This window comes from Dama dama, chromosome 32 (genome assembly GCF_033118175.1).
Source record: "Dama dama isolate Ldn47 chromosome 32, ASM3311817v1, whole genome shotgun sequence".
In the NCBI taxonomy this organism is placed as follows: domain Eukaryota; kingdom Metazoa; phylum Chordata; class Mammalia; order Artiodactyla; family Cervidae; genus Dama; species Dama dama.
The window spans coordinates 43,609,770-43,628,778 of record NC_083712.1 but is presented as its reverse complement, the minus strand read 5'-3'; the positions used below and the strand labels follow the sequence as shown (position 1 = coordinate 43,628,778).

The 19,009-nt window shown below is 49.1% G+C and overlaps 1 protein-coding gene across 9 annotated transcripts in view; it reads right to left on the bottom strand.

Moving 5' to 3' along the window:
* Positions 1-19,009, bottom strand: part of CSGALNACT1 (chondroitin sulfate N-acetylgalactosaminyltransferase 1) — a 321,780-nt gene that overhangs the window by 267,863 nt on the left and 34,908 nt on the right. Inside the window, exon 1 of one of the 9 annotated variants that reach the window (XM_061134458.1) lies at positions 14,887-15,000. The exons of 7 other annotated variants lie outside the window; for them this stretch is intronic. The gene's annotated coding sequence lies outside the window, so the exon portion shown is untranslated. Of the gene's footprint in view, positions 1-14,886; positions 15,001-19,009 lie in introns of those variants that run through there. One more of the 9 variants, XM_061134471.1, reaches the window with a different exon arrangement.

Here is a 19,009-nt window from a genome sequence, read left to right as displayed (position 1 = left end):
AACTCTTGCTTGATAGTCTTTCTTATCTACAGAATCAGGCGAATTACCGTCCTTCCTGGTATCTCCTATGATAGTTGGAGTGTTTCTGTATGACCGTCAGCCTGACTATAGTATAGAAATATGATAGGCAGGAGACTGACCAGGTGACCATCAGTCAGAGGGCTCCGCTCGTTCTTCAACCCACAGAGAGGATTTTAGGTAAAAACTACGACTCCCGCCTACACCTCTACTGACAATGAATTGAGCTTAAAAACAGCCCATGTTCCCATCTCTTTCTGTAATTGCCTTTTCTATTTTGAACAAACTTCTTACAAGCAAAAACTTATAAATGCTAAAAATTTAACTGATTAGACTACCAGAAGCTATCCATTTGGGGAAAAGTGATCAATTGCTAACATAGAAACAGACAAAATTATTTTAAGCCCTTCAAGTAGCTTTTTTGCAGTGAGGTCCCACTGTGGCAGAGACCACCAGTTGCCCATATAATATCCACCCTTCTTTTTTTCCTTAGCAACAGACCATCTGTATTTTTAAGGGGAGCAAAGTGCCTGGAGAAAATTACCTTTCCCAACATCCCCTGAAGACAGAGATGGACAATAAGATATTACTAGAAGTCATTACATAGGGTTTCTAGCTTATTGAACCTACAGGTACCCTTCTGACCTTCCCCCTTCATTCTCCGTCCTTCACTGAGACAGGCATGATGGCTGGAGTGGCAGCAGCCGTCTTGAGCCCATAAAGGAGGGAAGCCAAGAGAATCTCAGGTGTCCTGACATCCTGAGGACATCAAAGCAGTGTCAGCAACTGTCTACCAGTAGTCCTCTTGTTAAGAAAATAAACACTTATGCGTTTAAGATCACGGTGGGATAGAGTGTCTGTTAACTCTCAGCAGATGGCAATTCTTCAAGGAGAATATATAGGCTACCAAAAAGATCCTGTATGTTGGTGATAAGACATTTGTTATAAATATTATATGTGTTACAGATGATGGTGATGTTAACCTTTGCGAGGGAGCAGGCACGGAAGCAACGGATGGCTAAAGTAGTTCACCCAAGGTCTCGCAGCTAATAAGCTGGAGGGCTGGGCTCTGAATCCACAGTCCATGCTTTTGACTACAAGACAATAATATCACACATGACAAATTAACATACGCTGCACAAAGTAACCTCCACAGATACATTAATCTTCAAGAAGCTTTGCTGATTCATGAAGGAAAATTCTTACCTCACGTCACCCCCTAAATTACTCCTCTGAGACACTGTTTCCTGCAAGAACTGAGATCCTCGTAAGTCTCATGAAGCACTCGACTGGTTTCACAGCCACCTTACATGTTGCTTTAAATCCCGCTTAGACCATGACCATGGTCTCCTCCGGAAGTTCCTCCTCACCCCCTTCCACCACTGCAAGACTCACCTCCCAAAAACGCAGTCTGATCTCATCACAGCCCCTCACACAAGGCTTCCGTGGTCCACGTGGTCTGCCTGTGCCCCCAGACTCTCCCCACCTTCCCGCCTCCCCCCTTCACAGTCCACGCCCTCCAGGGGGCCCTGCGTTCACCTGGGCTTTTCCACCTTGGACTCTGGCACGTGCACACGGACACACGTCCTCTCCCAGCCCTCCCCCAGCTCCACCTTCAGCACCAGACCTCACCCGTAAGACCAAGTCAAACAGCGCGCATGCCATGTGGTGGCTCCCTTCCCGACAAGAGCTGAGCCGCCATGGATCTGTCTGGGGAGGGAAAACTCTGGGTTTCAGAGTCTCCCCTAAAGAGAACGAGGGGAGCCCAGCCTGGCAACAGCCCCCATGCAGACCAGAGCCAGGACTGGATCTCGTCCAGCATCACTCACCCTCCTCGGGCCCCTGCCTACTGAACATCCCTTCTATTTCCTTCCTGTCCTTGGATCTAAATCAACACCTTGGATGGTCTTCAGGCTAAAAATACTCCACGAAAGGGAAACACTTAACCCTTGGGATGTCTGAGAAAGGCGGGTGAGCGAGGCCCCAGGGAAGCTCTCCCAGCACCGAGGGATCCGGCCAACAGGAGGCCGCTGCCTTGCTGACCCAATGACCAAAATCATCCACGTCAAGGAAATGCAGAAGGCAGCTGGCCCAAGGCCGGGACACCCTAAGAAGGGGCTCACTTCCCCTGAGACCTAGGGGAGGGTTGATTACCACTGAGAGCAGAGCATCTGGCACAGGAAAACCAAGTTCAGCCAAATATAGAGCATCGTCCTGGGGCTGGAGGGCTCACTGATGGATAAAAGCTATCATATTCAATCGCTCAAAACCACATGTTCTAAACCAAGACACGCACGAGAGCCAAGCCTGGGGCTTCTGGCCGTGACTGACTGCAGTTCTCCCCAGGGCGACGGCTACCAGCAGGGTCCTCCGCTCACAGGACCCCGGACGCTCCTCCCAGCCCTGAGATTCTTCACGTCACACACACGGTGTGCGGGCATCCAGACGGCGCATCCTCCCAGTAGCTGGGGGCTCCTGGAGGGCGGGGACTTCTCTGGTGGCTCAGACGGCAAAGAAGCTGCCTGCAGTGCAGGGGACCCAGGTTCAATCCCTGAGAGAGAAAGATCCCGTGGAGAAGGGAATGGCCACCCTCTCCAGAATTCTTGCCTGGAGAATCCCACGGACAGAGAAGCCTGGCGGGATACAGTCCATAGGGTCGCAAAGCGTCGAACACAACTGAGTGTCTCTCACATATACACACATACATACACACACACACACCCAGAGGGCGGCATCCACTCTGCTGTGCTTTTCTGGCCCCTCAGACTAACATCCGCACTGCACTTGGAAGAGCTTTTCAAGGTTCTGAATGAAGAATGAGAACGCTCCAAATCGGCTGCATTTTATGGTTAATTAGGCAATTCAGTAGGTCACTTTCACATCCTTCTCTCCTCCCCTCCCCGCCCCGTGCCCCCACTGCCTGGAAATCATCACCCAGTGAACATGCTGCGGGAGAGAGAAGCAAAGTGCCCCTGAGCCTGTGCGCTTCTAGAGCCCCCGTTATGCTTTAGATGGATTGTTCCGAAGCATCACGAATGGGTTTTTATTTTAAAATACATCTAATCCCTCTCCTCCTCGAATCACACCTGGCCTTACCCAGTAAACCACAGTAGTGGGGAGGGGGAGGTGTTTACGCCCCTCTTTCTTTGTCTGCCAGTGAATCCCCAGGACCCCTCCATTTAAATTAGGAAGAATTCTGTTTCTGCTTCTAACAGATTTCACAAAATAGCCAAGAGTGTGAGTCAAAGCCCAGCTCAGCCGTATCTGTGTTCTCCTAGGGACCAGCGTTTTCCTCAACATCCGCAAAGGAAACTTTATTTCCTAAAAGGAAAACTGTAGGGGGAGGGAGGCTGATGGTCCTCCAACCCCCCAGCCCACCCACCAGAGCTGTCGGGGCCGCCCCCACTCAGGCTGCCAGGAATGTGAGCCCAGGCACCAGAGTCGGGGCCAGGAGGACCACGTGGGGCTTCGGGGTGCCTGTTCCTCATCTGAAGCCCATCAGGCCCCCAGAAGAGTTCTTTCTTACGTGTCCAGCCTCCAGGGAAGGAGGGGGATCGCTGTAACAGGGATGATAAACTGTGGCTGCACCCCAGGCGTATGGAGGGCAGATGCCCCCAGGATGTGGTCCCCCCAGGATGTGGTCCCCCCAGGATGCAATCCCCCCAGGATGATGCAGTCCCCTCAGGATGAGGTCCCCCCAGGATGTGGTCCCCTCAGGATGTGGTCCCCCCAGCATGCGGTCCCCCCAGGATGTGGTCCCCCCCAGGATGTGGTCCCCCGGCGGGGGGCAGGGGCAACACCAAGCAAAGGCCTGGTGGGGGGGGCTCTCACTTCCCTCCACATCCTATCTGAGCAAAAATCAACACCACAGACAGTCCTCAGGCTAAAATACATCACAGAAGAGAAACTCGTGACCCTCAGGATGTCTGAGAAAGGGGCCTGGAGAGAGGCCCTGGGGAAGCTGTCCCAGCACCGAGGGGTCCAGCCAACAGGAGGCGGCGGCCTCTCTGATCCACTGACCAAAGCCATCCAAGGCCAGGAAATCCAGAAGGCAGCTCAAGGGAAAAGCAGTGTGAGGTTCAACAGGATCTGAGAACACACACCAGCACTGCCGGTGGAAATTCTGCTGCTGAAGCCAGGAAATCCTTGCTTGGTTGAGAGCTCAGGCAGTTCCGAGTCCAAAATGCACAATTACACAGAGCCAGCGCCAACCTCTGAATCCCAGTTAAGGGCTTCCCTGGTGGCTCAGAGGGTAAATAATTCACCTACAATGCAGGAGACCCAGGTTCAATCTCTGGGTAGGAAATATCTCCTGGAGAAGGAAATGGCAACCCCCTCCAGTATCCCTGCCTGGGGAATCCCGTGGACAGAGGGGTCGGACACAGTTGAGCAACTAAGCATGCATGCTAACTAAGGGGCCCTGTTAACACTGCGGATGCCAATCTGCTTACCAGTTATTTCCTATAAAGCTGCCTGATTTAGAGGAGGACATGTGGTATTGGAGAAGACTCTTGAGAGTCCTTGGACTACAAGGAGATCAAACGAGTCAATCTTCAAGGAAATCAATCCTGACTGTTCATTGGAAGGACAGACCCTGAAGCTGAAGCTCCAATGCCTTGGCCACCTGATGCAAAGAGCCGACTCATTGGAAAAGACCTTGATGCTGGGAAAGATTGAAGGCAGGAGGAGAAAGGGGACGACAGAGGACCAGATGGTTGGATGGCATCACTGACTCAATGGACATGTGTTGGAGCAAGCTCCGGGAGATGGTGAAGGACAGGGAAGCCTGGCGTGCTGCAGTCCATGGGGTCGCGAAGAGTTGGACAAGACTGAGCAACTGGACGACAACAGGTACCTGTGGGTAGGTCAGCAGCAGGAAGAATGACCACCGGGCCAGCACCACTGTAAGTGATGCAGCGTCAGAGGTGGAGACCATTTACTTAAAGTCACCGATCACACATGGGAAGTTGGGAGAAGAGGGTTCTGGAGAAGGTGTAAGTTATCATCCAAGGGGTCACACATGGGAGAGCAAGGGAACCACCACTGATAACCCTGCAGGGACAGCAGACACCCCCCTGGGCACTCCGGGCGGCCAGCGTGTGGTCACCATCCTCAGGGGCCACATTCAAACTACATCGATGGCGGAGATCAAAGGTTTGACTGACATCACTTAAAATCCGGCAGAGACAGGGACAAAGGAGGGGGACGAGGCGGGAGGTGGAACCAGAGAAATGCAGGTGAGTCTGGTTCCGAGGTCAAGGTTAACCCATCACACAACTGTTTTATTTCTCGTGTTTTAACGGCTGAACGATGCAATGTTTCCACGTGCAGAGGAACACGCGCAGTGCACATGCTAAGCTATGAAGCCAACTAGTCAATTCAGCACCCGTGACCCACCCTCCACCCCCTGCATCCGAGGCACGGCAGCACCCATCCCCACACACCGCACGGAGGCCCATCCAGGGGACGGCTTTTCATCTCCCTTAGTCAGGCGCTTAGACGCTGATGCACTGATTGGTTTCGGATCTTCTTCCTGAAACTCATGGTCTGCGCTGATCAGGGTTTGCAGCAGTTCGCCGAGGAGGGAGGGTTCCCTGTGGAGCAGAGCCAAGCCTCCCGGTCCTCACCTGCACCCAGAGAGGAGCCGCGGGAAACCGTCAGCCCGGAGTGCAGGGGCAGCGAGCGCCCGGTGCCCTGACCCCGCCACAGCGCCCAAGAGGGCACCGGCCCCGTCCTCTTGTACCACCATGTGGACAAGGCCACGCTACTTACTTATTTATCTATTGCTTTTGATCTCCATTTTATTTTTCTAATTTTTATTGTATACGGGAGTATAGTTGATTTACAACGCTGTGTTAGTTCCAGGTATACGGCAAAGTGGTTCAGTCACACACGCGGACACACATATATATATACATGTATTTTCTTTTTCAGACTCTTTTCCCATTTAGGTTATACAGAACATGACTAAGTAAAGTTCCCTATACAGTATATATACTGTATAGCAGTATAGTCTATAGCGGTATAGCAGTATAGTCTATACTGCTATACCGTAGGTCCTTGAGGATTATTTATTTTATGTGTGTGTGTATGTGAGTCTCTCAGTCATGTCTGACTCTTTGAGACCCCATGGACTGTATAGCCTGCCAGGCTCCTCCGCCCATGGGATTCTACAGGCAAGAATACTGGAGTGGATTACCATGCCCTTCTCCAGGATTTTACATGTACTTGGGTGTATATAAAGGATTCCCAGGGTGGCGTTCGTGGTAAAGAACCTGCCTGCCGGTGCAGGAGACGTAAAAGATGTGGGTTCGATCCCCAGGTCAGGAAGATCCCCCGGAGGAGGGCATGGCAACCGACTCCAGTATTCTTGCCTGGAGAATCCCATGGACAGAGGAGCCTGGCGGGTTATGGTCAATAGGGTCACAGAGAGTCAGACATGACTAAAGTGACTTAGCAGCAGCAGCGTATGTTAATCCCAACATCGTAGTTTATCAGCTGCATTATTTACCTGCTCTGAGCCTCTTTCATCACCTGTGTGTGATCTCCCCACCCCTGAGGAAAGGATCTGGTCAGACAAAGCTTCCCTGCTGACTCAGATGCTAAACAATCTGCCTGCAATGCAGGAGACCTGGGTTTGATCCCTGGGAGACCGCCTGGAGAAGGGAAAGGCAACCCACTCTAACAGTCTTGCCTGGAGAATCCCATGGGGGCAGAGGAGCCTGGGGTGCTACAGTCCATGGGTCACAAAGAGTCGGACACAACTGAGCGACTAACGCTTAGAGCCTATTACCACTGTATACATGCTTGAGGCTGTATTTTTATTATATAATAATAATCAGTATTCATTAGGAAATAATGAGGGGAGGCCAGGATACAGGCCCAGGACTGGGCTCCTGGACACAATGCCCAACATTCTGATTAAACACGCCCAAAGAGCCTGGTGCATCTTTTCAGCAAAGAAGTCGGCGCTCTTTGGGTCTTATTAAAAGGACAAACTTACACCCACTGGCCCATCGATGCCTTTTGATTTCAGAATTCACATTCTCACTTGACAACCATTTCCCACGTGTGTGTTACACCAGGCGCCGTGCCAGGCAGAGGAACACGGTGTAAACAAGAGGCAGGGCCCGCCCTCAAGGGGCCCATTTCCTAGCGGGGAGAGGGGAGACAATAAGGCAGGGAGCAGATTCACAGACGATTTCCAACGGCTCTAGCGCCAGGAAGGAAATACAGTGGGTGCCACGCTGCGGTCCAGCTGCTGGTGTTTGGGGTGGCAGGGGAGGCGGTTCTAGAAAGGCTGGTCTAGGAAAGCGCATCGGAAGAGGGACTGTCAGCTGAACTCCTGGGGCAAGGGGGCAGTTGGTGAGTCCAAAACCCCGGGGATGTGGCCACCTGGGTGCGTTCTGGAATCCTCCAGGCCCCCCAGTGTTTCAGAAGTACAGCCCGAATTAAGAACTACAGATAAGTCTGTAAGTAAGCTTACAGACTAAGCTCACTTAGTTTACTGTAGTAAACTACAGATAAGTCTGTAAGTAAGATAAGTCTGTAAGTAAGCTCAGGACAGAGCCATGGGCCACCAGGGGGCTAAGGCCTTCCACGTCAGACCCTCTGCTCCAACAGTGCATAAACCAAACCCCGAGTGAAGGTCAGGTGGGGGGCCGTGTCCAGGAGTAACAATGACTTCTTTCCAAATCGCAGTCTAGACGGGGGCGACACAGGGTGTGCGAAGCATTTACTCCCTGGAGGCTTGATTCTTCCTCCCTAAGGCATACTTCTAGGAAAAACATGACAACTAAACCAGCTTACCCCATATCTCTGGAAAACAGAACAACTACATCAGCTTACTCCATATCCCTGGAAACTATCTGCCACTTCTCATTTCAAGTGTTAAAAAAAAAAAGGCAAAAATTCATTACGGTTGTCTCTGTCATTCCATAAAATGTATAATTAAAAACGAACACAGCATGACTCTGCATGGGGAGTGAACACGGTTTATAATCCATATGTCAAGAAATAACGATCAGCTGAGCATCCCGGCACCCTGCTGGCGTTAGAAGCCCATGGTGAAGCAGGATTTGGGCTTCCCTGGTGGCTCAGCAGTAAAGAATCCACCTGCAATGCAAGAGACCCGGGTTCGATCCCTGGGTCAGGAAGATCCCCTGGAGGAGAACTCCCTGGAGGAGGACATAGCCACCCACACCAGGACTCTTGCCTGGAGAATCCCCATGGACAGAGGAGCCTAGCGGGCTACAGTCCACGGGGTCACGAAGAGTTGGACACAACTGAGCGACTGACACAGAGGCAGGAAAGTCATCTGCACCAAGGACGGTTCATCTAAGACAAGCTGATCATCACCTCAACCATCAAACAGCCATATGCCCCATGACAGGAAGCTCACCAAACCCACCACAGCAGCTTCCTCTGGGAAGGGAGCCGAGGCGGCGGATGAAGAGTCAGCTATCAGAAACATCCTACTCCTTCCCTTTAAAAAAACATCTGAAGCAGACATGGCACAATATTTAATGAATTCCAGGGAGTGAACCCTGAGTGCTTGGGGCATGTACTCTATACTTTCTGTACGAAGGAGGAAGAGAGAAGGAACATCTGAAGGGTTAAAAACAAAATTCTTCATTTAACACTTCTTGCATAATAATGTGTTAAACTGTCTGAAACCCTGTAATTATTTCCTAGCAGGACTGTTTGCCAGTTGCTGAGGCAATGTTCCTGAATTTATCATTAGCATTTGCGCTCCTGTTACATTTATGTAACACGAGGGCTAAGAAGAATCTGCTCAATGCTGTGTAGATTGTCTATTTCACCATCTCTTCTTTAATTCAACAGACTAAGCACGTCTCTTGGCCATTCTTCCTGAAAGTACTGCAGACAGTCCCTATAGTCTCCCAGGAACTGACCCTGGCTCACCTTTTCCAGAGCCTCGCTTGCTGACTTAAGAGATTTGGGTCACTCTTTCCATAGTCTTTTTTTCCCTTAATTTATACTTTCAATAAAAATCTATTTCAGAGGGCACTGCAACTTCAGTTTCCTACATGTCTTTAAAGGATAACTCATGGTCCTTGTGTTAAGTCAGGTCCAGTAAAAAAGTAAATAAACATCAAAATGATAGTTGAGTAAGTGCTAGGGCAGGGGCGGGCAGGAAATACAGAACTGAAAGTTTCAGAACTGATATTAGCAGCCTGAAATGTTCCATCAGTCTTACAGCAGTTGAAAACACTGCCCTCCTGCAGGAAGGTGGGGTGGTGAGGAGGTAGAAAAAGAGACAAAGGAAGAAATGCTAACAAGTTCAACAGTAAATGTTAAGAGGATTCAATTCACACTGATGAGAAAACACGGTTGAGCAAATCCTGGGTGTTGAGTGGCAAGAAGCAATATATCCCAACAGTGTTGTCCGTTTAAAGGGACATCACAAATAAAACTTCAGCTTATAAGGAAGCTTTTACGGTATAAAGTTCGAAATCAACACTATCATTACATTTACAAATTAATATTTCTCACAAACTTATGGTTAGCAAAGAGGATAGTGGGGGTGGTGGTGCGGGGGGAGAGGTGGAGATAAATCAGGAGTTTGGGATTAACAGATACACAATACTATACATAAAAGGGATAAACGACAAGGACAGGAAACCTTATTCACTATCTCCAAATTACCTATAATGGAAAAGAATCTGGAAAAGAAAAATACATATGTGTGTGTATATATGCATATGTATGTGTATGTGTGTGTATATATAATGCATATGTATATGTGTGTGTATATATGCATATGTATGTGTGTATGTGTGTATATATGCATGTGTATATATGTGTGTATATGCATGTATATACGTGTGTGTATATATGCATATGTATATATGTGTGTGTATATGCATATGCGTACATGTGCGTGTGTATATATACATATGTATATGTGTGTGTATGCATATGTGTATGTGTGTATATGTGTGTATATATATGCATGTGTATATGCATATGTACATATATGTGTACATATGCATATGTATATATGTGTGTATGCATATGTATATATGTGTATGTGTATGTGCATATGTATATGTGTATGGGTATGTGTGTATATGTATATATATGCATATGTATATGTGTGTGCATATGTATATATGTGTGTATATGTGTATATATGCATATGTATATGTGTGTATATACATATGTGCATATGTGTGTATGTGTGTATGCATATGTATGTGTGTGTGTTTATGTGTGTGTATGCATATGTATATGTGTGTATATGCATGTGTGTATATGTGTGTATATGTGTGTGCATATGCATATGTATATGTGTTTGTGCATATGTGTATGTGTGTATGTGTGTGTACATGTGTGTGTATACATGCCTATGCGCATATACATATATGTGTAACTGAATCACTTTTCTGTAAACATGAAACTAACACAATACTGGAAGTTAACTACACTTCGATTTTTAAAATGGCTCTTAAAAAAACAATATTTTTCACGCGTTCAAGCTCCAAACGTATCTTTGGCTCTTAAGCAAAGGACAGTGAGTGGAAAAGCCCTAAGAGTCCACAGGCTTCCACAGCTGCATTTTTAGCCTGGACTCAGCACCTCACGACTGACACGCAGGGAGGGTCACACAGATAGTGTACTTCTCTGCTCCAGGCTGGCCCTGGCAAACCCATAGCTGCCACTTCCCTTCTGTCTGTTGCAGTCTCTACGCTCCTCGGACCCAGAAGGGGATAAATCAACAGCACATGGCATCTCCCCCAGGCCCAGAAGCACTGGGCCAGCCACTTCTCACATACCTTACTTCACTGACTCTTTCCTGGAGCCTCAAGGGCAGTGTCCCCTCTATGTTGCGGGTGAGGAAGCTGCATGCCCGAGATGGCAAGAGTGATGAAGCCATGAGACCAGGGTTATAGCTCAGAGCTATCCAAGACCAAACCTCCTTCCTTTAGCATCCACCCAACGACCCAGGAAGCAGAAGCGGACACATGTGCCCATAGGGGCCAAGGAAAGGTAGTGATGGCAGCCGTGTCCATCCACAGCGCCCCCTGTAGTCGTGGGCACTCTGCTTCCAGAAACTCACTCTGCCTGTTCTCCCAGGGCCCACATCATCTTAGAATTTCTCCTGCTAAACTACCAATCAGCCCGCCCCAAAGACCTTCCCACCAAGCTACTCCTCACCTCCACCAAGCCTCTCCATTGCAACCACCATCATCAAAGAAACAGAAGCGCCAACCTCTGCATTTTTAAAAACCGCCTTCTTGGCCAAAATAACAGTCCCCCAAAGTTGCATGGATGTTCAGTTTCCTGTTACGTCACTAAAGGCAGAGGACCATCTCACTGAGGTACCTAAATGCACAGACCCTAACACACGATGGGGCTGTCCAAAGCTGTGCAGAGGGCGGAGCCTGGAAGCAAGCACCCCAAGGTGTAACCATGACAATGAGCCCAGTCACCTTAACTGGATGCTGGCAGTGCTTCTGGGTGAGCATCCAGAAACAGCCTCATCGGGAAGCCCAGCCCCGGTCCTACCCCAAAGAGTGGTATTTTCAGAAGCAGGTTCCAGCGTTCTCTTCTCCTCCCATCCCTGATGCCCTACCCCGCGTCTTCCGGGAACCCTCGCCCACCAAGTCACCATCCACTCCAACGGCTCCTTGATCCTGAATCTGTGCTGGGCTGTGGGCTCCTGGGGTGTTTCCCGGGAGGTTCCTTTTGAGTCTCTGAAGGGTCCAGAGAGCATTGGGTGACTTCTGCTCACAGAAGCGGGGAGGCAATCTGAGCAGACAGGGGTAATAAAGCCACATGGCAGAGGGCATGGGAGAGGGGTCACAGGCAGAGACGTCCACGGAAGGTGCAGGCGGGAGGCGGCAGCTCAGGGACTCCAGATGCTACGCGCCACTTCCCTAGAAGGTCTGGTAAAGAGGGATGAAGGCTTGCTGGGTATCACAGTTGAACTGTGTCCCCACCCTCACCCCCAGGACCTCAGAGTGTGACCTTAGGTGGAAACGGGATGATGGCAGGTGTGATGAGTTAGGCTGAGGTCACATGGAGCTGAGTGGGTCTCAGTTCCAGATGACTGGTGTCCTTCCAAGCAGAGACCACGGGAGGATGGAGACACGCTGACAGGACACCATGTGGGGACAGAGGCAGAGATGCAAGAGGTGTGCCTACAAGCCCAGGGACCCGAGGATGCTGGCCGGGAGCTGGGAGTGGGAGGCAAGAAGGCCACTACCCCCAACGGCCTCAGGGGGAGCCTGGCCCTGACCATGCCTCGAGGCTGGACCTTGAGCCTCCGGCACTGAGACAGTACGTTTGTTTTTGAAGCCACCCAGTGCGTGACGCTTTAGAAATGCAGGCAGTGAGGGCGGAAGAAAGAGGAGAAGGCAGAGGTGGTACGAAGGAAACCACAGGACAGGCCTGAGAATCCCTCCTCTGGCCTCAGGAGACCAGTCCTCACTCACTTCACTCTCAATGAGGCGTCTCAGCAGCTCCGCTCACACCCCAAGGGCTGAGGCTCCCCCACCCCTATTTCAGACTGCCCTTTAAAAATGAGCTGCGGCTGCTTCTCCCAAGGGGCTTCCCAGGTGGCGCTAGTGGTAAAGAACCCGCCTGCCAATGCAGGAGACCTAAGAGACAAGGGTTTGATCCCTGGTTGGGGAAGATCCCCTGGAGGAGGGCATGGCAACCCACTCCAGCATGCTTGCCTAGAAAGTCCCAGACACAGAGGAGCCTGGCGGGCTGCAGTCCGTGGGGTCGCAAAGAGTCAGACAGGACTGAAACGACTTAGCATGAACACACTCTTGGCTTCCAAGACAGCGCTGTGCCTGGAAACCTTCCCTGATAACCTCCGCTCCTGTCAACATCCTGCTCCAATAATTTCACAGTTCTGTTGCCTGTTGTGCAAACTACGGATACTTCCCAAAACTCTGCTCCCCCCGCCCCACCTGCACCCTCTCATCTCCTTCTAACAGCAGCCTGGGTTACTCCTTCCTCTTCCGATCCACTCACTCCGGACTCAGCCCTTTCGTCAGGGTGGCCTCTCCTGGCCCCGCCACTGAAACAAGTCTGGAAGGGGTATGAGTTCTAAAGATGTGATCCCTGGATCGGGAAGATCCCCCTGGAGTAGGAAATGGCAACCCACTTCAGTACTCTTGCCTGGAGAAATCAACATGGACAGAGGAGCCTGGCGGGCTGCAGTCCATGGGGTCGCAAGAGTCGGACCCAACTGAGTGACTGGGCACAGCAGAACTATGCTATATCAATAGAAATGCGGAGCGGCAAGAAATGCCTGTGTTCTCAAAATGATCTAACTGAACACATTATCTTTTTTTTCTTGCCATTGATGTACTGTTTTTTGTTTTTTTTTTGATGTACTGTTTTTATTTTATATGAACTGGTGATTACTACATGCAATATTTTCGTGATTTTCAGAAATACTGATGTGATGCTGTCAGCTCCCTGGCCCTAAACAGTTCACACTGTGCCATCATTTATCTGATAGAGTCCAAACCATTCAGCCATCTCTAAATGTGCCCACACTGCCTCCCACGACAGAGCTCTGCTCTGGAAAAAGGACTTATTTTCACCTTCACACACATGCACACACCAGAGAAACTGATTCATCCATCCAAAAGAAGGAAGGATACAGTTGACCCATGAACAACCACGGGTTTGAACTGCGTTGGTCCACTTACACTCAAGACTGTTTTCAACAGGAAATGCTTCAGTACTACAGGATCCAAGGCTGGCTGAGTTCTGTGGATACAGAACTCTATCCTGAGTACCCGTGTGTATGAGGAATGGAGGGCTGGCTCTGAATTATAGGCGGGTCTCAACAAGTGACAAATAGATTCAAGGAATTAGATCTGATAGACAGAGTGCCTGAAGAACTATGGACAGAGGTTCGTGACATTGTACAGGGGGCAGTGATCAAGATCATCCCCAAGAAAAAGAAATGCAACAAGGCAAAATGGTTGTCTGAGGAGGGCTTACAAATAGCTGAGAAAAGAAGAGAAGCCAAAGGCAAAGGAGAAAAGGAAAGATATACCCATTTGAATGCAGAGTTCCCAATAATAGCAAGGAGAGACAAGAAAGCCTTCCTCAGTGATCAGTGCAAAGAAATAGAGGAAAACAATAGAATGAGAAAGACTGGAGATCTCTTCAAGAAAATGAGAGATACCAAGGAACATTTCATGCAAAGATGGGCTCAGTAAAGGACAGAAATGGTATGGACCTAACAGAAGCAGAAGATATTAAGAAGAGGTGGCAAGAATACACAGACGAACTATACAAAAAAAGATCTTCATGACCCACATAACCACAATGGTGTGATCACTCACCTAGAGCCAGACATCCTAGAATGCGAAGTCAAGTGGCCCTTAGGAAGCATCACTACAAACAAAGCTAGTGGAAGCAACGGAATTCCAGCTGAGCTATTTCAAATCCTGAAAGATGATGCTGTGAAAGTGCTGCACTCAATATGTCAGCATATCTGGAAAACTCAGCAGTGGCCACAGGACTAGAAAAGGTCAGTTTTCATTCCAATCCCAAAGTAAGGCAATGCCAAAGAATGCTCAAACTACCGCACAACTGCACTCATCTCACACACTAGCAAAGTAATGCTCAAAATTCTCCAAGCCAGGCTTCAACAGTACATGAACCATGAACTTCCAGATGTTCAAGCTGGATTTAGAAAAGGCAGAAGAACCAGAGATCAAATTGCCAACATCAGTTGGATCATTGAAAAAACAAGAGTGTTCCAGAAAAACATCTACTTCTGCTTTACTGACTAAGCCAAAGCCTTTTGACTGTGTGGATCACAACAAACTGGGAAACTCTTAAAGAGATGAATATACCCAACCACCTTACCTGCCTCCTGAGAAATCCGTATGCAGGTCAAGAAGCAACACTTAGAACTGGACATGGAACAACAGACTGGTTCTAAATCGGGAAAGGAGTATGTCAAGGTAGCCTCCCACAAACGATCATGAGTTTCAGGGTCTAGACCTTGATCTCGCCTCTAGCCACACAGCTTCCTGTCCACTGTTAAAACCAACTCACTCGGTAAGTGTTGATCTGAGTCATTTTTACGTAGGAGTTAGCTGCCTACTTCTCCTTCTTCTTTAGATCCCCAATTAGAACCATTACAACTCCAATCTTGCTCCAGGCAGTAATGTACTCTCCGTAACAAAGGAACTTTGTTTCCCCAGATCCCTTGTGGCTAAGGATGGCCTACTTCTGGCCAGGGAGGTGCGGACAGAAGAAAGCTGCCCTCTTCCTAAGTATGTGAGAAGCACCCTCAGCTAGCCCACGCCCTCAACCTCACCATTCACCCATCTTACTATTTGGGAGGCAACGTAAGGACAGAGGTACCGGAGCTGTTTCTAGACCTGAGAAGGAGGGAAAAGCAGGGCGGAAAGCTAAGGATGGAGATGCTGCCCTGTCTGGACCACTACCTCCTGGTCACCAGCCTGGAGCACTACCTCCTCTGCACGTCTTCCCACAGCAGAAAAACAGACCCCTACATTTCAATCCAGAGGTTTGGGTTTTCTGTTACACACGTGCTAAGTCGAATCAGTCGTGTCCAACTCTTTGTGACCCCATGCACTGCAGCCCACCAGGCTCCTCTCTCCATGGAGACTGTCCAGGCAAAAATACTGGAATGGGTTGCCATGCCCTCCTCCAGGGGATCTTCCCGACCCAGAGATCGAACCTGCCATCTCCTTGCAGCCCCTGCATTGCTGGTGGAATCTTTGCCACTGAGCCAGCAGGGAAGACCCTTGGGTTTTCCCTTACATGCAGCCAAACTTAATCCAGAAGTGCTAGGGAAGAGGTGTCCTTGCTAATAAAAGAGATGAGTAAGGCCTTTGTCCCAGCAGTCGATAGTGATAATCTATCAGGAGAGAGAGAACTCAGAGGAACAATCCTAACACCAGATAGGACGTGACCAGCACGTGGCCCCCAGTTGGGGTGCTCACAGGGGTTCCGAGCAGGGAGAGAGGGCTTCTGGCTAAAAGCATTTAAACTGAGCCACTTCACACTAAAAATAGCACATTAATCCCACCTGGAGAGACACTGTTCAAGAGAGTACATCCCTACCAGCGGAATGCACGGGTTTGAGCCTCTTTGGGGAGTTACAGAGGCGACTCCCCTTCCACAGCCAGGTGGAGCTGAGGGGCCAGACTGCACCTGGTGGGCATCTAGGACTCCCACCCGCCTCCCTCCTTTCTATCCGCCCCAAATATGTGTTCTCAGGGCCCCGAGGGGACCAAACTTCCCCTGGGAGGAGGTTTCCGTCCCATGTTCCAAACCATCGCAGCAAAAGCGCCGATGAGGACCCTGAGCCGCAGCCTGCAGGGAAGGCGGCCCTGCCGTGGCTGGGACACCCCGAGGCTGTCTGAGCTCAGCTGCCCAGCCAGGGAGCCGGAAAACACAGCCAGGGGTTCGCAGCGCTGTCCTCCCAGACGGCCCGAGGCCTGGGCCGAACACAGAGCACCGCCAGAAACAGGAACCAACGGTGCGGCCGGCCCGACCCCGCTGCGGGAACTCGGCCACCCAGCACTGTCCCCGCCGGGTCCTCCACGCGAGGCCGGGGCCCACGACCCCCCAAGGGTCTCTGGCGTCTTCCTCCTCCCAGACCCCCTGTGTCCCCTCTCTGCCACCGCCATCTCCACAACCCGCTGCTGCTACCGGAGCAGGTCTGGTCCGTCCCGCACCCCCCACCCTGGCTCACCCAGTCCCAAACGGGGCACCTCCTCCGCCCGCCAACCCCACTCCGCACGGGCTCTGGGCCGTCAGCACTCCCCAGCCACAGATGCTCTTTAGCGTTCACACCCTTGTGATCTGAGGGGTGGTTCTATTTTTTTTTAATTGAAGTAAGAGATTGAGTTTCCCTGGTGGCTCAGACGGTAAAGAATTTGCCAGTAATGCAGGAGACCCAGGCTTGTGTTCGTTTCCGGTATACAGAAAATCACATAAGAAAGTTAAAGTTTTAGTCGCTCAATCTGGTCCAACTCTTTGCGGCCCCATGCAGCCCGCCAGGCCTCCCTTGTCTATCACCAACTCCCAGTTTACTCAAACTCATGTCCATCGAGTCAGTGATGCCATCCAACCATCTCATCCTCTGTCATCCCCTTCTCCTCCTGCCTTCAATCTTTCCCAGCATCAGGCTCTTTTCCAATGAGTCAGTTCTTCGCAGCAGGTGACCAAAGTATCGGAGTTTCAGCTTCAGCATCAGTCCTTCCAATGAATATTCAGGACTGATTTCCTTTAGGATGGACTGGTTGAATCTCCTTGAAGTCCCAGGGACTCTCAGGAGTCTTCTCCAACACCACAGTTCAAAAACATCAATTCTTGGAGGACAAAGGGCTTCTCCATTGCCCCCGGTCCTCCTGGTAAACACCACCCAGGAGAAAACAGAACTAGTCCGTCCACGGAGACACAACAGACACACCCCAGGGCCCCAGCCAAGACCTCAAGCTCTGGCTCCACCCACCCCACCCCACACCCAGAGAAGGATCCTGATCAAAGAAGCATGAAGAGCACTGCTTTCACTATGAAATCAGTAACTACAAAAAATATTTTACCTAAAGCACATAGGCTGTAACAGTCAACAGAACTCCACTTGCCATCTCAAAGGTTAAATCTGAAAAGACAGCCATTTCTTCTCAGCACATCACATAGTCAAAAACTACACCTTCAGCACCCCGCTGAAAACACACTTCCATCTAATGAGCCGGCCTGCATATGCAGATTCACACGGTGCTAATTAGCTTTGGCTGTTTCTTTTACGTAAAGTCAATATTTTTATGGATCGTTAAATGTCCCGCTCAGCATATTAATTTCAAAAGAAACAGTGATGGCTATAAAAACAAATTCCCTGGTGCAATCAATGTAAAGACTGAAGATAACTAGCTATATTTGCTATATCGCTATAGCTGAGTGTCTTAACAAGCTGGTACCAACAGCGAGATGGTCTTCAACTCAAGCAAAAAAAATAAATTTTGCACTAAAGTCTTTCTTCCTGTGATTTAAAGCTGACTGATGCTGGTTTAAGTTCAATATAAGCTACTTTGGGGACTTCTTCCATGGTCCAGTAGATAAGACCCCACCTTCCAACCCAGAGGACACAGGGTTTGAACCCTGGTTGGGAACTAAGATCTCAGATGCCTCGGGATAACCAAGCCCATACAATGCAGTTGGATTTCCCTGGCTTCCACTACCAGCCACCCACCACAGCTCTGGGGACAAAATGTAGAGAGGCAATTCCAAAGTCCGTTTCAAGACTGCCCTTTTCCATTTTGACTCCACCTGTTTGACTTCATATGACTAGAATGCTAAATTTCTAATTTTAAAAAATAGATATGCAACAAAGGTTTACTGTATAGCACAAGGAACTGTAATCAAAATCTTGTAATAATCTATAACGGAAAATAATCTGAAAAATAATGTATGTGTAACTGAATCACCTTGCTGTGAACCTGAAACACTGTAAGTCAACTATACTTCAACAAAATATATATACTAAGAAAAAAAAATTTTTTTTTTAAACTGTCCTTTTCAATGTCTCCACCTGACAGCCAGCCCCCTCCAGGTACACAGGCTACCTCACTTAGTCAGGTTACCCTTGAGCTGACATCCTGGGAACACTTCAACTCTTGAAACAGATGAGGCATTCTGGGCTTGGACCCTAAGACCCAATGGATTGATATCAAAATTTAAGGTCAAACCTTATTTCCCTTATATTCAAGTTCTTATATTTGGGAAGACTTTTGGTATAAGCCTAAAGAACTGAACACAATATCATAAGTGTGTTTAACATTTTGAACATGCTGATAAAAGACAAGTATGCCAGTAACAAAAACACCTGGCTGTCAGCACTATATATTAATATTAGTATTAAACACTATATATTAATATTAGCATTAAACACTATATATTAATAATAGCATTAAACACTATATATTAATAACAGCATTAAACACTATATATT